The sequence below is a fragment of the Limanda limanda genome, chromosome 13 (genome assembly GCF_963576545.1).
Source record: "Limanda limanda chromosome 13, fLimLim1.1, whole genome shotgun sequence".
Lineage (NCBI taxonomy): Eukaryota > Metazoa > Chordata > Actinopteri > Pleuronectiformes > Pleuronectidae > Limanda > Limanda limanda.
This window is the reverse complement of record NC_083648.1, coordinates 6715519-6731007: the sequence shown is the minus strand read 5'-3', so window position 1 is coordinate 6731007 and position 15489 is coordinate 6715519.

Here is a 15489-nt window from a genome sequence, read left to right as displayed (position 1 = left end):
CTCTGTGCTGATGTAACAATGTAATGAAACAAACCCCTGAATAATTAATCAGCCTGCAATTGCCAATGAAAGATTAAGTGAAGCGTTTTCTCATAATCAAGATGCTGCACGGAATTACAGGCAAACAACCCTGCAGCGCACACACACACAAACATACACACACACACATCCCTGCAGATTTCCACACACGTGCACACGCATGCACACAAACACACACACACACACACATATACAATCCACAAGGTCAAAGGCCAGCAGAAGCAACTGGAGCACAACAGCATGTCTCCATCTCCGGGGACTGGATTATTCTCTCTTATCTCTCTCTCTCTCTCTCTCTCTCTCTCTCTCTCTCTCTCTCTCTCTCTCTCTCTCTCTCTCTCTCTCTCTCTCTCTCTCTCTCTCTCCTTCATCTCTCAACCACCAACACCTCCACCACTCCCCTCACCCCCCCCTCCCCACCCTCATCTCTTTGCTTTTCCACCACAAACAATCGTTCAGGCTGAGCATGAAGTGGACGTCATCTTCAGTCGGCCCCCTGTGGTTTTCTGTTGTGTGTTTTTTAACTGACAGCGACAGAGAGGTCTTGATGTAAAAAATGTGAATTCCCCCCCCCTGATGTGATTTGAATGTGCTCACATTTCAAACTATATGTCAAGTTCTGCTGGCGATTTCTAACATTTTTGAAAAAGCTTCTTACTCCTTTTTCGCAGAATGATGTCGCAGCTGTTTGGAGCCGACGTCCAATAATTCAGCATATTTGCTTTTCTTCTCGGTTTGCAGCCCGGCCATCGAGCGTTTGCCGAAGGGGGGGGGGCGGGCGATCAATCGATGCACCGGCTCAACATACAAAAACCCGCCCCTGTCGAGCCTCTCACATCTGAGGCAAATCCATATCTCATATTTCCTCCATTTTCATGCAGATGGGGGTGGGTGGGAGATGGGAGAGAGTGAGATGTCTCCGGCCTCCCGATAGTGTTGCTATCCCCCCCGACAGTTTGATGTGATTGCATTGTCAGCCCTCTGCGGCCGCCGGGGCTCGAGTGCTCCTGGCTGCAGGCGGGATGTGAGGAGGATGGAGGAACGGTGTTGCTGGGCACACAGACGTAGCATACATTTTTCAGTAGCTTGAGACTACATATTTTAGAAGTTGCAAGCTCAGTGTCAACCCACCAGTGAACAGCCTAGTTTGGTGAAAGGCTGCCATATTGCATCACTCCTTTTTCCTGTGATCTGTGGACACAACATGACAAAAATCATACACACACACACATGCACACATGCAGTATTTGCTGATGTTGCAGCATCAACTCCCATCGTGTCATAAAATACAGAATATACAGCCCGATATTGAGAATGCGCCCGAGGTCAAGTCCTCATCAAAGTCAATCTCATTTCCTGCAACTCGGGGGGAAACGGACGACTTGGCCCCCATGTTGCTGTGGCAGCCAACAGCCCCTCTCTGCATATGATCAGTCTGTTGCCATAGCAGCCCTGTGGAGCTTAACTGCCAGTCAGTCTAGCAGAGAAGACGAGTGAACCAGCGGTGCCCCCATCCAGAGAGGCCTGCGTGTCTTCATCTGTTGCCATGGCACCATAATAGCGTTCTGGATAGATTTGGCATGGCAGGGAGTCAGTTCCTTTATCTTCCGACACATTATATCGAGCCGAGCTTGCCTGTGTTCAGCGCTCGCAACATGGCGAGCAGACAAAAGGAGCCGAAGGGGGAGAAGGTAGATGTCAAGATAGTGAATCTATATTGAGATCTAGAGCGGCGCTGCACTTAGATGTGCGGCGTGCTCATCGGGTAATAATTAGGAGCTACACAGAGACGGTGGATGTTTCGGGAGATACGCCTGACAAGCTAACCTGCAGTGGACTCTGCAGCTGACTCAGTTTGCATTAGAATGTGCATGTGTGCCTTCGAAGTGATGGTGAACCTGCAAGCACCGAGGAAGTCGGAGAGCCAGGTTCTCTACACTATTAAGTGGAGATGCACTCCCCTATGCAAAGGCCCCTTGAGTCCCGTTAAATTAAAGCAAGGCTTATAGCTGAGGCCGCATTAAGTTTCCCAGTGGTAGTAACAGGCTTCTTAACCCTTCTGTTGCCATAAGGCGGCTTAAAACCAAACTACACCCCCATGAAATCACATTTACATCCACTAGATCCAGAATTATATTTTACAAGAAATGTAAACAAACGCACTGATGCAGATTTCTTAAATTATGTGAGTAATTTAATCAAGATTCTCTCATAAATCTCTGAGATATGAACCGAAATGTTGCCCAATGCATTTGCCCCATCTTTCCAAAAAGTTTCATATCATTTTGCACATTAATGACTCACCAAAAAAATGATATGGACAAGATATGGACACACAAACACACGCACAGAGCTGTACAGTCTAATGCAACATCAGCAATAGAAATCTGTACCGATGAGTCAACACAATGAATGTAAAGCCAAGAAAATGACAAAGACTGTTAGCTAACTGGTCTCAGACTCGTCGTTCATCGGGGTTTGATGCATAAACACAAAAAATATAAATCAAATTATAATATAAATCAATTATTTTTCTGTATTGATTGGAATACTGAGCAGGCCTAGTGGACACTTGTGATGCAAAGCAACTACACCAAACTGATGCAGATTTCCTAAATTATGTGTTATATATGAGTTATTTAATCACGATTCTTTCATAATCCTCTGAGATATCTCCCAATGTTAAAGACAAATGCATTTGTCCTATCTTTCCACCAAGTTTCGTCTAATTTTGCACATTAATGACTCACCAAAAAATTTGAAAAATTCGATGGGTTTGTTGTTTTTCTCTCAGTAGAAACTGCAACAAGGTTTTGTGTTTTACTTAATGATGCACAAAGCATTGAAGGCACATTACACAACTGTTCAACTTGAGATGAGGTGAGATGTGTTGTTTTAATTTGCACGAGCAGATCTCCTCTCACCACTTGGATGCACCAATCAAGATGTGCAACCTCATGGAGACGGTCCCTGTGCAGCAGCAGCAGTGGTGCTCTCGGCTCATGGTGACCTGCCAGACTTTGCCTGTGGTGAGAATATAGAAGTGCCATTTGGTCACCTCACTGTGAGGACACAGGGAGTTATCATGGTGACTCATGTTCAGCTCTTCTGACCCCTGCTTAACCTTTTGGAAAAGACAGACGATGCCTGGTTGCTCTGCACAGCGTTACGTGTTGTCACGCAGCTGAAGCAGCATCTTTGTTAAAGTATATCTCACTCTCCTGTTCGTCATTCAGGTCTTTCAAAGGGAGATTAAATCAAGACAGAGTTCATTCTCCCGAGGTTCTCCTGGAGTGTGATGTTGCATCAGGGCAGGAATCTTCCTCTTACGATCACAACATGAGATCATGGGAGTTGTTGTCTTCACCACCATTAACGATGCAAGACTCAGTCTTCCAGGATGAGGTCATACATAAAGTTTTTCACGTCACGCAGCAAACGGCAGAAAATAATCATAACCAACACAAACAGTGGAAGGTTTCCTCCATGGTTAGACTAGCTAACTGGCTAATCGTGTTTTTCCTTCGTCATACGCCATTTGCATCGGAAATTGCAGCTGAGACAGGCAAAGCCACGGGTGAAGCTGAACGATGAACAAATGCAATCTTGTGTTACCTTGAAAATTGAGAATTTCTCTGGGTTTGAACATCGTTAAGTCAACAAAATACATTTTAATGAGGAACTGTTACATCTTTAAATGTCCGACCTAAACATGTTGCATATGGATGTCTGTCATTTCCCACCAACCTTCTTCTAACCATAAAAAAAAACGGTCTTTTAGAGGGCAAACAAATGACCTTTCCTCTCAACGTGGATCTGCCACAGTTCACATCGTTCACAGAAATCCTGACTTCACCTCCAGTGTCTCCTGCTTTCTCCGAACACAATTCTTTAAAGGAGATGCACATGAGAAGGTCGTCTGTTTCTGCCTTGAGGATGCATCCACCCTTATAGCCATAAAAAAAATAAAAAATCTTTAATGCTTTCCCTGCTGTCAATCAGATCTCTGCCTACATCCGCATCCGTCCATCACTAGAACCTGCAGGGGGCCCAGCCGGGCACATCCTGCTATCAAACGTACGAGTCAGCGATCTGCTCTCATCACGTCAGGCTTCAGAGGGCTGATGGTCCCGGGGCCAATCTGTCTCGAGGCCTTTTTACTTCATAGATGTTGACGTTTCCTCTGCTCTGTCACGGGAGCGCCTTCGGGTTAAACTCCTCCTTCTGAAACCATCCCTTTAATCTCTTCGGGCAAATCTGCCACCAGTGGATGAACTACATCCGCAAGAGCTGATTATATCCTCAAGATAAGAACAATAAAGCTCCCGGCGCCAAGCAATCGAGTGGGAAACGTTTTTTGCTGGTTTGACGAATTGTAATGCAGGTCACAGGATGCTGATGTCAGGGTCACACTCTGCTGTTCACAGTAGGAGCTCATTGATCCAGTTGCCCTTGTGTCTGACCAACAGGCTTTTGGCTGCTGTTTAATGGCTCCTCCTCCTGGCACCGGGTCGGCCCGGCTCTGTAGCAGCTCTGCATTATTTTAATACACACCAGGTTTCTGCTGCTGATTGAGTCTCCTCCTTCGTTAATGGACCCGGGGAACATGACAGACACTTCATTTCAGTCGCTCCTCAAATCCCGCAGAGCTTCGCTGAGATTAGGTGCAGCGGGAGAACACACTCGCCGCATAAATTTGCTGCAGGAAAAATTTGTCAGTGAACAGAAAATACCTGGGGGAACATTCCAGTGACTGTGGCGTACGGGAAACAATTCAAGCTGTTTCTGCATTTTCCTCTCATTTTCCTTAAAGATACTGTGACAATCCTGCAGGGAAAATAAAAATGATATTAACAAATTTAAACCTAGTTTTTAAAAGTTAAGGGCTATGCTGCAGAAACTAAAATATAAAGGCAGTCAGCAATACAGACTATGAATACATGTCCAGGGACTATCTATGATTTTTTCTGTGTGACTGCTCCCCAGAGTCTTTTCCATAAGGAACACGTGTCCTACTTATTGATTTTCAAACACATCCATCGTCGTATAGTGAATAATCGACCGTGCACATGGACGGTGTGAGCATTAATATCAGGCAAAGACAGAGAACGTGAGTAAGTGCTGTGCTCGGGCCCCATGCGTGTCCATAATGCAGTTTAAACAGAGGAGTCGATCAGTCACCGTCCCGCCGCTCGCTGTGCGTTTCAGAGACGGAGGAAAGCGATGACTGGACGCTCTCGCCGAACACTTTGGTCCGTGGCCAACGTACACACCAGGCCTTTGTTGTTTCTGTTTCCGTCTCTGCTCCACTTCTCTGTCTCCCGCTCACACGCTCTGCAGACCCGGCAGAAGGTGAGAACCGTGGAGCGAGGAGAATGTCTGAGGGATTTTTTTACACAACAAGTTCCGCCGACTGCGCCTGCACAATATTTACTATAGTGACCGGTGCTGTGGTAAATCGTGCTTGTTTTTGCTCTGTCTCAAGGAAATATGACAACGAGGTTTCTTACCAAGGTCAGACATCTTGGAGTAGTTGTTGATTTCTTAACGTGACCTCTGACATAAAGTGACGTGATTCTTTAGCCATGTTAGCAGCTCTGTGGCTGTAGCACTGCAGTGTTTGGGACTATATGCTATCGTTGGCATGCTAACATATGTCGTGTATTCACTAGAGTTAATGATTTTAGCTAATAACTCTTTTTAACATGGTTATAAACCACGGTGACATGTTATCATCTTCGGTGTGTTGATTCTCAAATTCTCACACTCGTTAAACACTATCCCATATGGTATGGAATGTATGCGTTAACTCTCTCCCCCAGAGAATACTCTTTGACCTTTACCATGAAGACGTCTTACACTACAAGATACTAAACATGTCCTTATTTAGGCTGAAGCCCGTGCTGTGTGATGTAATGTTATCTCTAGGTTTGGGGTCCCACCTCCCACCTATAAAACTTCTTGCTCTGCAGGGAGAAGACAGACTTTCACCGTTTGGCCTGTGTGATTTCTCCGAGTCTCTAGAGCTCTTCCTGACCTGTACTACTTTTGTGTAATAAACATTATTATACTTGTAAGTACTGGGTCCGCGTTCCTTTACTTCACCATCAAACTTCGACAACCACATCAACCTCTCGGCCGACCAGCATATATACTTCACATACTCACAATGATGACAAATAAATAAATGCACATCATAATACTTTTTGCAGGTATTTGTCGGCCCTAAATTCCAAATGACAGGATCACCCAAGTTATTACCATAGATTGTATATAAAGAAGGACGACATGACCGCTGCCAGAAAGTGAAGCCAAAGCGTTTCTATTTCCCCCTGGTGGCTGGCTGCAGTGTAGGTTATAAACCCCGCCTCCTCCATGTTAGCAAACGGGTCATGGGACAAACTAAAAAGTAAAAAATGTCCACATCAAATAAATTCTTAAAGATGTTTTTTGTCATTTTAGGCAGTATAAAGGCGCTTCCTCTAACAGATAAGATGAATGAACAGACTTCAGTGGGAACAGCATCTCTAGAGCCTATAACATACTGTTAAAAATCACTGGTACCTGCAGAAAAAATTAAATTTATGTCTTTCTGTTTGTACTTGAAACTGGTCAGTCAACTGTGGCTGCCGGCTACATAAAAAGAGCCATTTTCATCCCAGCACACCTGTTCTCTGATCTCCGCACGGTTCTGTTTAATATTAAAATTGAAAATTAAAATGTAAAATTTTGATCTCTATGTACGGCTTCGCTCCGCAGCACATCCCCATCCTGCGTATTAAATATTCATGATTTCCTCGAGGTCGTCTGTTCCAACAGCAAATCAAAAAGGTGTTGAAGCCAATTGTGTTTTTGCTTTTATCTTTTATTTTTCTTTCAACCAGCGATCAAATGTATACAGAAGTCACTTCAAACAAAGCATTTGATTTGGTTTTCCAACCTGATGCTGTTCCTGACTCTCATCAGCTTCACATCCAGATGTAGCGGGCAGCTGTTTTAATGCGAAGCTGTGATAAACACACGGTTTGTTACTGGCCGAGCACCAAGCAGACAAGGTTGGCAACGAGCTGGTGTTTATAGTGCTGCATTACAGAGGCTGATATTTCCCTCTGGAGATGGTACAGCAATAACAGAGCTGGAGGAAGAGTGTATATCGGATTTACTGTTATCAGGTGGCACGAAGCACAAGTCGGAAGAAAAGCTAATTGTGCTCTTGTATCTGCTGGATGTTAAAACAAGCAACCGTTTGCTAACTTTTAAAGTGGAAATATCTCAGAGTTTTGTTTGCATTTTGTTCCCAGTGGTAGAGAATATTAATGTGGGTTCAAATAGTTTAAAAGAAAGCAGAGGAATAATTATAATGTCCTATAATTTTCTTTTTCTAAATGAGAAACATGTTGTACATTATCTGAGCTGGAACAAAATATCCGATATATATGTTTATGCTTTTTAATTTTTTTCTCTTGATCAATACTTTTTCATCGCTCCTTTTCTTAGTGTCTTTTCCTGATCATAAATATTTTTACAGAGGATCAGTTATAGACGTCCGTATCACAACGTTTCCTGAATCTCAGAGATATACAAATATCACCTGTTGCTGCCACTGAGGTCTGAACCACACCATTAATAATCTCTTGGTTTCAAAGTGGCCCACACGTGTTACAAAAGCATTAAACGCTAATGCAAGAGCCACAGCTCGACCGTTGTGTTGTGGCTTTTGTGTTTTGCACTTTTGCACTTTTGTTAATTGACCGACTTCTTCCCTGACCCATACTTCATCCTTCCCCCAAGTTTCAAGGATATACGCTCAGTTGTTTTTGTGTAATCTTGCTTCTAAGCAAACCAACCAACCAACAAATGGGAACTGGGTGAAACCATAACCTCCTCTGCTGTTATCTCCGTTCACAGAATGAAAACCTCCCGAGCAGAGTCGGACAGCCGGGATTTTTAAACTGTCCTTCCAGCAGTAAAAGGTTAATTTGCCCCGATAACACAAATGAGTCCGAGCTTCATTCAACGGGACATGTTGATTAAAAATATTAGCATATGAAAAGATGAATGACCTCAAAGATGCTCCGGATTAAAGCAGTCAAAAGTGGTTGTGTCAGGTCGACCACAATGATGAAACCTACATTGATTGGGAGAGAGAAAGCACTCGCTTCACCACTGGAAATGTTATGATAGAGATCAGTGACTCAAATGTGCAAAATGAAGAGCGTTTGTAGGATGAATAAGTTTTGCAAAGAATCCACAGCATCAAATTTACAGCATGTTTAATTCATATCAAAATAATATGATCACAGTTAGGGTTGCAAAATTCTGGGAATATTCAAAGTTGGAAACTTTCCATGGGAATTAGCGGGAAATAACGGGAATAAACGGGAATAAAGTGGAAATGTTGTGGGTAATTTATACTAACTGTATTTACCTTGTCACATAAAGACATAAATATAAACATTTTGTTTTTTCATAGGCTGATTTGAGCCCTGAGGAAACTTCGGGCACTTGACTATATGCTTCTGCATCGTTGTGTCATTCTTAACATAGGTCTTTGCACAGTATTTGCAAATGTTCACAGCCTTTCCTTCTACATTGGATGGGGTGAAATGTCTCCACACAAGAGATAGTGCACGTGGCATTGTTCTGTAGAATAAGATGAGAAAAAAGTTTGTAAAAAAACACTAATGCAATGCCAGAGATATAAATAGTTAGCCAAACATTTGGAATCGTCTGTAAAAATATTTTACAATTGATGGATAAATGAATGGAAATAGGCTAGATGAACAGATGAACAATCCTCAATCAGCATGCTAATATATTTTCCCCAGTAATATCATCGAAACTTACCTGACTCGTCCTGCACACTACAGCAGGCCTCAATAGCCCTGCTGTAGAGTGAAGGATGCTGGGAGTTATCTGTGCATGTGATGGAAGAATGCACAGTGGAGGGTTGAAACTCAACGTTCCATACATCTTTCAAATAGAGTTTTGAATGATGTTTTCATTGCTCAGTGTTTAATTTGCGTATTTTTTTCAAAATTCCCAAAATTCCCGAGCTTAACTTCCCACGGAAACTTTCCGCCCCTTTGCAACCCTAATCGCAGTACGTCCCCCCCCCTCTGCTGTTATATCTACATGATGTTTGTCAATCTGGTGACTGAGTCGAGCCATTTAACGCGATTAACAAGCTTATCCACAGAATCCAGCACTGCGGGGGGGTTTGCATGTTGGTCTCCCGTCGCTCCGTCACCTGACACCAAGTTTGAGGTAACACCATGTGTGTTGCACGACTGAAAATAGAAGCAGGAGTACTGGAGCTGTGACAAAAAAGATAAACCAGCCACATTAGCCCGAAATCCGCTTATATGGGATCGGGCCTGAAATGATGAACGACTTCTTTTTGCCACCGTGCTCTGGTTTGGATTTTCTTTCCGACCTGTTTTTCAGGGAACAAAGGATGAATGAAAATTCAGCTTTGCATTCCTCCATAAATCAAACAATGCTTTCTTAAAGCAGAGGAGAAAGTGTGTGAACCGTTTTGCTTCCTGACTCTTTGACTGTTCGGAGCCGCGCTGACGTCACTGAAGGTCACAGAAGGTCACTGAAGGTCACTGAAGGTCACGGAGCCTCGTGCAGCCGATGCCAGGACACAGCCTTCCCCTTCCGCTCGGTTTACCTGCTCAGGTAATACTGTATGACTGCCGCTGTAACCATGGCGATGGACACCTACAGATGCCCTCGACCCAGGCTCATTAGCATGCATGGATGGGGGCCCAAGCTCTTCCCCTGATTGGTCCTGTCAGCCCCTGGCATGGGCTCTGGCTCGCCCCCCCCCCTGCAGAAGACCCAGCTGGCTCTGTGCCCCCCCACCCCCCTCCCATCATGTTCACGCCTGCTGTATTCCACATGACTGGACTCGTCCTCCAGGACCTGGAGAACCGTGCTCCTGTGTCTGCTCCACGCAGTGACAGCAGTCTTTTTACACGAAGTCGAATGTTTGACACGAACGCAGCAGACAAAATCTCCAGATCTGCCCCCAGAAGAGAATTGGCACCGCAGACATTTCCTCATGTCATCATCACATGTCCTCTGGTCTCTCCGGCTGAGCTCTTTGCATGATTTCCTCCTCACCTGCTGCCTTTTTGCAAGTCACACCTTCCGAGGAGGTGACGTACAAGCAGTGTCAGTTGAAAACATATTTCCCATCAGCCATCGCTGTTGCCTACGGATACGATTCACCGCTGCCTCTGTGCAGGATCTGCAGAACCATGCTCCTGAACGTCGCTGCCGGTCTCACATGCGGTGACAGCGACAAATGCAGCATCACAATCTCTAAATCTGCCCCCTGAGGACATTTGGCATTGGAGAAACAGACGTATTCTTATGTCATCACATGTCCTCTAGTCTCAGGCTGAGCTCTTTGCATGAATTCCCCCCTTATCGGCTTCCTTTCTGCAAGTCACACCTTTCCAGGGCTTGATGTACAACTTGTCAGCCGGGGCTATATCTGATGCAGGACCCCCGTCCGCCATCACTTGCCCTCTGTTATGATTCTCCGCTGCCTGTGTCCCAGCCCTCCAGCCCAGATAAAAAGGAAAACCTCTTCTAAGGTGTTTTCGTGAGGCATTATAAAACGGTTGCCATGGATACCCACTCCGTAACAGGCTCCACATGCAGGCTGCAGACTAGGAGAATGACAGATGCAATATTTAAAATACAATAAGAAAAATTCCCTGTTTTTCTCCCTCGTCAGCAACGCACCAGCGAGCGGACGGTTGTGTTGACGATTGCCAAAGATCAAGACCCTATAAATAGGTGTTTGTTGTGGTCGGTGGCTCCGGCGGCGGCGTGTTGGAGGAGCTGTTTGCTTCTTGCTCCACAGAGATTGGCTGAATGGTATTTTCCACCTCATTTGGGTTTTTGTTGTTTCTCCCCGAAGAGATGACCTATATTATCTAGGATGAGAGATCAAAGAAGGCTTTCTCACTGTGATCCCATGAAGCTTGGATCTCTCTCTCTCTCTCACTCACACACACACACACACACACACACACACACACAAAAAAACACAGAATCATGCCCTTATTGCACAACTGTCTCGCTGCACTTGCAAAAGCGTTGTGGGAGAAAACAGATCCATGATCCTGCAGTTTAGGACGAGCAGAGCTTTTGATGTAGAGGATTGTAATTACTGTCTTGTTTTGGAGACAATGTGCTCTCTGCTCCGAGCTGTTTATTTCCCACTCCGTCCTCATATTCAGAGAAAGTGGTTGGGAAAAAGAAAGATTTTACATTTTGTTTCGGCAAACTTTGGAAGTCCAAACTTAAAAAGAGGTGTGTGAGTTCTCTTTCCAGGGCGAGATCCTCCATCACGTTGATACATTAGCACCATATCTTACCCCTGGATTCCCATTAGTGTTACAGCTGATGATATGTGAGCTGGTTCTGGCCTCTGTTCATGTTCAGGGCGCTCGGTGGACTATTCATCAGCCGTTTATACCGTGGAAATGAAACAAGGTCACCAGTGGGAACGGGCTACCCGCTGGGAGCAAGTGTTCGCCCGCTGCTCTCCGCTCCCACCCTCCTCCACCCTCCTCCACCCGCCCACACTCTCCTGATTCTCTCTCTCCTCTCTAACCCATCTCACTGGTCCCACCACCCCCCCAGCGCTCCACATGTCAGAGGCGCATGGCTGCCCAACGCAGGAACGAGATGGACCAGAGATGTCCATACGTCTCAGCGACCTGCATGAGTCGCCCTGCTGTTAGCATCTCATTAGCCCGCAAACCACAAAACCTGCAGATGGACCCTGATGGTCGTTCATCAACAGAAACCTCTTCCTCCCCACAGAACCCAGCGGACAACGGTGCACGTGATGGTTAGTGTGGGAAACTCTGGTGTGATTTATGTGGAGGTTCTCCTTTCTACTGTTTCAGTTCAAACGAGTAGAGATAATGAACCTGTTGTTGCCGTGGGTACAAAGATCCGAAGGTCAACAGACTGACTGATGTGTTAAAATCATCATCAACGAATCCCATTAAAAGACCAAAATCCAGAATGAATTGATCAAACTAACAAGAATTGCCAATGAAGCTAAAAAGGAAACATTTATTTACATAGATCTACATTGTCGTCCAAAAACTAACATTTCTGAGTCCACTCCTGCTTTTAAAATACGTTTTTGTTATCAACCCATCTATTGTCTTCCGCTTGGGTTACGGAAGTAGAGTATTCCAGTCATCTCTCTCCCCAGCCACACTTTCCATCTCCTTCTGGGGGAACCAGAAGGAGTTACCAGGCCCGTTGGGATATGCGGTCCGCTAAACCTCCAACGGAAGGTGCCCTTGAGGCATCCCGATTAAATAATCAACGTAGAATTTGGGTAACCAAGCCCACAATAGACCTGGAAGAGGACCTCACTTGAGAACTCCTGGTGGTCGGTCAAACCCATGGGGACCCACCCCCCTGAAGGGAAGAGCATTGGGGAACGGTCCTGTGTAAGCAGTGTAAGAAGTGACTGCAATCGTTTAACAGATGAAAACATAGGCAGAGTAATAGTATAGAATAATGCTAGGCTTGTTCTTTACTTCAGATCCTTCACTCCTTCAGGTGTTGTGAGTATAACTGATGATCATCTCCCACGAACACTGCTGTGTCTCCATTTCCACGGCCTCAGAACGGAGAGGGAGCAACTCTTTTATCTCTGCAGCACACGAAGCCCTCTGACTCCCGGAGGAAACTCAGCCAGTAATGATGACAACGTTTCCAGGAGGGAGCTGAACCCGCACTGAGCCCCATATTCCAAGTTTCCACACTCCCAATTAGCCCAGTAAAGTCCGAGCTTAGGAAATGAAACGAACCCCCACCCTGCAGCTCCTGACGCCGCCTCAGACAGATCTTGTGGCGGTTAACCGGGATTTTTAATGAAAGAGAGGATCATGTGACGTGTGAGGCCGGCAGCCAGAGGACGGTGTGGAAAGAGCGTGAACGTCTTCCTCTGAGCTGCAGCTGTGCAGGAAGATTTCAGCAGCAGAATCCGCTGGGACTAATTTTGACACGACAGAACGTGTGAGTCCTCTGCTCTGTCTCCTGGGGTTCCTGGGATGAAACACTTCTTTTTTTTTTAAGAGGCATCAAAAAAAATGGTATAGGACCACATCTGTTCCAGCTAGAATAGAGAGGTGTGTAGCCGACAGGATGTGATCACTGTGGAATGAATTGAGTTATTGAATAACTGCTGCAGAATAGATGGGAATACCTCACCCCAAGATGAAACCTGCAGTATTAGGAGAGAGTGGCATAAAACCCGCCTTCCTTTCTTCTCCTTCCTCTTTGTCATATTCCTTTGTTCTTTTTTCTCCGTGACAGTAAAAACCCACCGAAACCTGCAATCCATCAACATGTCATGGGTGCAGTTTAATTACCTGCAGATGCCTTGATAACACTCTATGAAGCACATGAGGTAAAATTATTCCTCTTTCAGCTGCAGGTCATGGAAAACACAACCAATAACCTGAATGCAGCCCTACATTGTAAAAAGAGGGGATAATGAAGTTATCCTTTTTTAATATTGTTTCATTAATCAAGCAGGACGGGTGCTGGCAGGCCTTTGGCACCGCGGCACATTAGCCACTGTCGCCAGAGATCCGTCTGAGATCCGTGGATAAGCGAAGGCAGACTTTGTTTGAAAGGCAGAGGAAGTGTGTGAGTGTAGAGTCGACTCAGACATGAGTGAGTGTGTGTTCTCAGACTGATTGCTGATTGGAATCAAGAGCCGTTGAAAGGGGAAGTGAGAGATAGTCGTGAATTAATGATACTCGGATGGCGATGTGAGTGTTTCAGAGTTTATTTCCACACATGTGAACATGAGGATAAAACATATGATGTATTACATTCCCGGCTCTGAGCAGCTTCTAGCTACTTTAAACAAGAGAGATAAGGCCATGAGAGCACTCCTGCAGGCTGGTGCGGCTCCTATCTGTGCTCCTGCAGGAACGACAGCGACTCTACAACGTCAGGCCATTTCTCAAGTTGAGCATTATCATGAAATTCTTGTTTTTTCTACACAGACTTTTAAGATACATTTTACATACTTTGCAGTAACAGCATCCTAAGACATCATAAGCCTCTGTCAGGAGCTCAGAAACATCTGTTGTGTGTCACTCTCTCTTCCTATACTGCACAGAGCTATACTGAAAGCTGCTCCAGACCCCGAGACCTCCACGACACCATGGATTAAAAGACAGCTTTATACGCCACAACCCCCTTGGATTACATCCCCCTGTCCGTGTGTACTTTGACTCTGACTGCAGCATCCAGGCACACTGGAGTTTTCTCTGTTCCCTTCCACTAATTTATGCCATAAACAAAACACATTTCTGGGTCATAAATTCGCAGTCAACTCTCTGGAGCATCAGCTCCGAGCTTTTTGTTATTCACGTTCCCCTCCTGCCCATTGCCAGAGCCCCTGCCTCTTGTCTCCAGTCCCACATCCCCTGGAACACATCTGGACTCCGTCATATTTCATTTTGTTAAACATGCGGATGCAGCATAGCAGCAATTATAAGAATGTAGCCCAGGGGAGAGATGCAGGGTGGAGGATGGGGCATGATGCAGGAGATGATGGATTCTCTGACTTCACCTTCCCTGTGTGCCATTTGTTTTTCATGCATTGTATTCTCAAACTGTTTATCACAGGTATGTGGAGTAGAAATGAGCAGCTCGTTCTTTGCCATTTGTCATTGCTGCCATGAAGGATCTTGTTAAACAGACTACACATAAACACTCAAGTGCAATAACAGCCCTGTTCCTGATTTGTTTCAGGTCCTCACAGGAAAGAACATGTTCGGAGTATAACATAGAAAATGATAAATGTCCTGAGCAGCCCTCGGTTTGTTTTATTTTTTATTTTTTCTCTTCACGTTGCCCAATAACCAGCAGCACCAATGGGAATGCAGCTGGCCCGCCCCTGCCGGTCTGTTATGAATCCGCGTTCGACTGGAAACCGCACTTCCAGCAGTGGCACCGAAGTGGCGCACCACGACATGCGGGGCTGAGCTGAGGGGGGGGTGAGCCTTTTGGAAGATGCTCGACTGACAAAAAAACACCGCAATCTCTGGTAAGACAGGCGCTCATGTGCATTTTTTATTTTTTTTTATTCGTTATTGCTCTTTATCTGGTTCCGTTATGTCAGACATCAGCTCCTCCTGCGCCCTTTTCTCCTCCAGCTCCCTTTGCTTCTTTTGTGCAGCTGATTCCTCACAGATCCAAGTAGAAAAGACGAGCTATGGGAAGTGGAGAGTATTTTTGCAGTATTTGTGCAGTATTTTTATACCTTGAATATATCGATAAGCCTCTGGATGCCAGGGAGGACTGGACGCGTTACGCACTCGAGTACTTTCTTATCCCCGAGCTGAAAAAACGAAGCTGCAGTTCACTTGAGATGTTTCT